Here is a 5,925-nt window from a genome sequence, read left to right on the forward strand (position 1 = left end):
CGCGCGGGCGGGGCCGCCGTGTGAGTCCCCGCGCTCCCTCCTGGCCTGGTCCGGAGGTCCCGGGCGAGCTGAGGCCACGCTGAGGAGGGTCCTGAGGGCGCCGCGGTCCCTCCGGCCGGGCAACGCCAGGCGGGGATGGGTGTCGCCCGGCCGCGCTCAGGCTCCCTCCTCTGCAGCCTCTGCTACACGAGCGGCGCCCTTTCAGCGCGAGGGGATCTTAAACCAAAAACCCCGGCCACCCTTCTCTTGTTGGAAATGACCATTTGGGGGTTCTCCGTGGTGGGGAGTTCTGCCGGTACCGCCCGGCTTCCATGCGCCAGAGGTCGGCGAGGGCAGCGCGCGGTCCGGGCGTGCTGCCCACAGTCCTGCTCCGTGGCCCGCAACGCCTCAAAATGGAGTCACTCATGACAGGTGACTCAGCGCATAGGGAGGCTGCTGAGCCCCGCAGTGATCAGCGTGTGCGTGCTGTTCCCAGGCAATCACGCCTCGGGCAGCCCCAGACCTGACAGGAAAGTGAAGCCGAGAGGCGGCTGAGAGAACAGTGGCGACACCGTGGAGGTCCCAGAACCCCGCAGGGCACTGACCCTGAGGCGCCTCTCCCTGCGCCTGAGGGCGGCGTCCGCGGGGAAGTGCGGCCCGGAGGGGTCCGTGTCGGCGCGCGGGGCTGGCGCTGCTGCTGCCTCTCCTCAGCCTGTGCCTGTGGGATCCGGTGGCTTGTCGGGGTGGGAGAGCCTCGGGTAACCCAGGCACCCAGGCACTCATTTGGCCACCGAGCCGTTGTGGAGGCGCCCGGAGTCCGCACAGCGAGGCTGACGGGGACCTGACACGGTCACGCGGCGCCGGGGAGCAGGCTCAGGTGGCCTGCGGCGGGCAGTGCTGCCCCTCCGCGTCCCGCAGGCGGGGACGGGCGACGGCTCTAGAGGGCTGCTGGGAGGCCGCCGTGTGGACAGGGAGCCAGTGCCCGGGAGCCAGGCTGCCTCCCGGAACGAGACGCCAGGCCCCCGGGAGCCAGGGCGCGACTCGCGGGCACTCGTGTCCTGGCCGGTGGCCTTGCCGCTGCGGGCTGCGCAAAGAGCGGGGTAGCGCGACGCAGTCCCTCACCACGCAGGGGGAAGAAGGCGTCACCGCTACCCCACAGCATCCCCGCCGCGTGAGCGTCCGGCCAGCGCCGCCGGCCCAACGCTGCCCCCTGGCGGGAGAGCGCTGCAGGAGCCCTGGCGAGGCAGAGCAGCAGGACCAGACCTCCGCGCTGGCCTCGAGTCAACGCTGCCTCGGAGGGTCGGGAGCAGGGTCGCCCTCCATGTCCCATAGCAACCCTCACATTAAAAACAACGAGTTTATTGAGATATGATATATTATATGCATACTATAAATACCAGAAAATTTAAGTATGGTTCATGGAAGTATACAGTTCTATGACTTCTTTATTTTTTAGATACAGGGTGTCTCTCTGTCGCCCAGGCTGGAGTGCAATGGCACTATCTTGGCTCAGTGCAGCCTTGACCTTCTGGGCTCCAGCGCTCCTCCCGCCTCAGCCTCCCGAGTAGCTGGGACCACAGGCGCCGCCATGATGCCCGGCTCAGTTCCATGACTTTTGACACATGAAACCACCATGCTAGCCTCCCCTCTGTTCAAGAAGCATATTTCCTCTCCTCCCAAAAGTACCCTCCTGCCCTTCTGCAGCAAATCCTTCACCTCCCCTCGACCCTGTCTCCAGACAACTGTTCATCTGATGTCTGTCACTGCACTTTGTCTTTCTCAGAATTGCATACAAGAAGGGTTCACTGCCTGGTCTTTTGTGCCTGGCTTTCTTCGTTTAGCGCATGCATCTGAGAGTCACCCATGTGGTGTGTGCGTTGTAAGTTTCCTCTACTGTGGTCTTGAGACCTCTCTGGAGAGTCGCTGTAAAGGGCAATTCTGCCCTGGCAGGGCTCCTGGGATTTGGTCGTGAGTGTTTACAGTGGGCCTTTCATGGGACACCTCTGTATCCTGGCTGACCAGACATCCCTCTCCCAGGAGACTTATCTATCCTGGCAGATGCCCTTGCAATTCTTGTCTGACCTGTATCTAGTTTATTTCCACCAAGATAGCTGCTCTCTAGGAAAAGCCCTGACCAGGGAAAACCTAAGGTTTGAGCGTGTCAGTCAGGCACAACAAAGAGCTGGCAACACAATGAAACACAGGCACTAACAGAAATGGCCTATTGCTTGCAGATCCACAGGAGAAGAGGGCACAATGAGAGCCATCAGGAAGGTCTTGGGGTCATTGTACACAACCATCGTACAGGGAGCCAGAGAGAGACAGAACTGTGGGCTGAGGTTTTTATTGGAGTCCAGGGCATTACTCATGCAATTTTCCCAAGGGGAGCGCTAACTGGTTCCTCTAGAGTGAGCAGCCTGGAGCCCTGTGTGGCCACCTTGTGACTTAGGAGTAGTCACTGTGGCATATCTGCATAGTTCATGCAGGATGTAGGCGTCTGTGGGCTGAGTCTAGTAGGTTGTATGTATACGTCCCGTAGGGAGGCAGTTACCAGGAGGTGGCTACATAGGACCAGATATCTGGATGGAATGTGTTTAGAAGCTAGGAGGAGGCAGAGAGCTGGAAACTGTATCCAAGGTGACTAAGCCCTGCTTCTAGTATGAAACCGTTAACCCCATACTCAAAATGAATACTAAAGCAACATAACATTTCAACTATTTACTAGAGTGTGTATCAAGCTCCCTCCTTATCACTGGTGAGTTGTATTCCATTGTATGGATATGCCACAGGCTGTCTGTCCATCTAGACGCTGGTGGATGGACTAGAGCCAGCCAAGCTGCGCTGGTGGAGAGGCACCTTCTCAGGACCGCCAAGGAGGATGCAGAGGTTGTTGCTGGATGTCTGGATTGTTTCCCGTTTGAAGGCAATGTGAATAAAACTGACTTGAGCTTCCTAGAAGGGTCTTTAAATATACTTATGTTTTCATTTCTCTTGGGTAAAGTGTCTGGAATTAAGTGGGATGGCTTCATTGCATGATGAGTCTTTTTAAAAACTTCCCATCTTTGTGGATTTATCTATCTTTGGTCTTTGAAGTTGGTGACTTTTGGATGGGGTCTCTGAGTGGGTGTCTTTTCTGTTGATGTTGAAGCTCTTTCTTTTTGTTTTTTAGTTTTCCTTCTAACAGTCAGGTTCCTCTGCTGCAGAACTGCTGGAGGTCCACTCCAGACTGGAAAAGTCCCCGATGGCCTTGCTTGGGTAGGAGGGGGAGGTCTCTGACCCATTGCACTTCCCAGGTGAAGCAACATCCCACCCTGCCTCAGTTTGCCCTCCTTGGGCTACACCCACTGTCCAACCAGTCCCACTGAGATGAGCCTGGTACCTCGATTGGAAATGGGGAGATCACTTGCCTTCTGTGTCACTCTTGCTGGGAACTGCACTCTGGAACTGTTCCTATTTAGCCATCTTGGCAGAACTGACCAGCAACCAATTTATTTATTTATTTATTTATTTATTTTTATTTTTTTTTTTTGAGACGGAGTTTCGCTCTTGTTACCCAGGCTGGAGTGCAATGGCGCGATCTCCGCTCACCGCAACCTCCACCTCCTGGGTTCAGGCAATTCTCCTGCCTCAGTCTCCTGAGTAGCTGGGATTACAGGCACGTGCCACCATGCCCAGCTAATTTTTTGTAGTTTTAGTAGAGACGGGGTTTCACCATGTTGACCAGGATGGTCTCGATCTCTTGGCCTCGTGATCCACCCGCCTCGGCCTCCCAAAGTGCTGGGATTACAGGCTTGAGCCACCGTGCCCGGCCATGCAACCAATTTATTAAACATTTTCCTTGATTGCCTACTTTAAGGTGAGTTCACAAAGATTTTCTCCTATATTTTCTTCTAGAATTGTAGTTTTGGCTTTTAGTTTATGTCTATGATACACTCAAACTAATTTTATGTACAGTGTGAGGTAAGAATGAAGGCTCATATTTATTTATATTTATTTATTTTTGAGGTGGAGTCTTGCTCTGTCACTCAGGCTGGAGTGCAATGGTATGATCTTGGCTCACTGCAACCTCCGCCTCCTGATTTCAAGTGATTCTCATGCCTCAGCTTCCTGAGTAGCTAGGATTACAGACACCTGCCACAACACCTGGCTAACCTGTATTTTTAGTAGAGACGGGGTTTCACCATGCTGGCCAGGCTGGTCTCAAACTCCTGGCCTCAAATGATCCACGGGCCGTGGCCTCCCAATGTGCTGAGATTACAGGTGTGAGCCACCGTGCCCAGCCAAGGCTCATTTTTAGATATAGATCCAGATATTCAGTTTTCCAGCATCATTTGTTGAGAAAGCCAACTTTACCTTTACACCTTTGTTAAAAATCACCTGTGGTTAATCTAGTGCTAGATATAGGCAGAGGGTGCTCTGGGTCCCTTGAGAACGGGCACCCAATTAATCCAGCCAGGTCTAGTCCAAGAAGGCTTCCCAGAGAGGCAACAAAGGAATCCCAGGCAGTGGGCCTGTTTGTAGCTTAGTTGTGCTTTTGTGGATTGTGTAGGTTTAGTGGGGTGTGGGGAAGACGCAGAGCTAGAAGTTGGCATGACCCAGATTGGGGTGGGGCGGGGACCTCATGTGCTTTGCTAAGGAGTATGCTCTTTATCCCGGGAGTGATGAGGGGCCACTGAAAGGCATTAGGCAGGGAAATAAGATCGTCAGATTGGCAGTTTGGAACACTGACTCTGGCTGCGGAGGAAGCACTGAAGGAGGTTAAAATGGAGGCAGGCTGGCCAGTAACTGGGAGATGATGATAGGAAGGGAAACTTCCTCTGGTTATCCTTTTTGTTTTCTTTTTTATTTACAGGTGGAGTCTCACTAAGTTGCCCAAGCTGGTCTCAAACTCTTGGCCTCAAGCAACCTCCTGCCTTGCCCTCCCAAAGTGCTGGGTTTATAGGCATGAGCCGCTGGGCCTGGTCTATCTTGTTTTAAGCGTTGCTTGAGAATGACCTATTCTAAATAAATGCCATGAAATTCAGTAGCTAGAATCCACAGGACTTGGTGACTGCTTTGGAGTGAGACTGACAGAAAGATGTTCTGTCTGCGGTAGTGGTTCTTAGCCTCTTCTCAAACTGGCCGTGCTGGACTTCCTGCCAGAGGCTCTGTGTCTAGGTGCCAGCCAGGAGGCCCAGGCCTCTGTGCTTTACAGACCTCCACGGTGGCTTCTGATGTAGAGCAAGCATTGAGAACCACTGCTCCAGGTGTGATCTCATACCTGGCAAATGGGCAGATGATAGTTCCAGTCCCTAGACAGGAAGTAAGGGAGATGGAGCAGATTTAGGAGGATTTTAAATTCGGTTTCCGCTACTTGACACTTTGAGGTGCTGCTGGGAGATTTCCAGGCAGAATAAAGTTGAATGTGTGGATTTAAAGCTCAGAAGGAAAGTCTGGACTTGGAAAACAGTCTGGTTAGCCATCAGCACGTGGAGCAGGGGTTCTTAACCAGGAGCTTGTAAACCCAGGGAGTTACACGGACAGTTTTGTGGGAATGTATATGTGTACATTGTTTTTCCTGGGGCAAATAAAGGTTTCTGATTTCACAGGGCCCATGACTCCACAAAAGTTAAGAGTCTGATGAGAACAGTGGTTGATCCATGGGACAAAGTAAGTTTACAGTGGAACCCTGTTGGGGCAAGAAGGGAAAAGGCCCCTTCTTTTCTCTGGCCCAGCTGGCAGGTACCTCCCCTTAGGCCCCTGCCTGCCACGGATCTATACCTCTCTAGCTGCCACGGCAATACTTTGTCACCTTTTAGGTTCTTGTATCTGACTGAAGTCTTTTCTGCTTTAATTTACATTTTTAACCAAAGTAATATAGGTGCACAATTGTAAAAGTTTAGATAGATGTATAAAACTTTTTTTTTTTTTTTTGAGACACAGTCTTACTCTGTCACCCAGGCTGGA

This window comes from Sapajus apella, unplaced genomic scaffold, assembly GCF_009761245.1.
Source record: "Sapajus apella isolate SASKATOON/1434 unplaced genomic scaffold, GSC_monkey_1.0 scaffold38, whole genome shotgun sequence".
Classification (NCBI taxonomy): domain Eukaryota; kingdom Metazoa; phylum Chordata; class Mammalia; order Primates; family Cebidae; genus Sapajus; species Sapajus apella.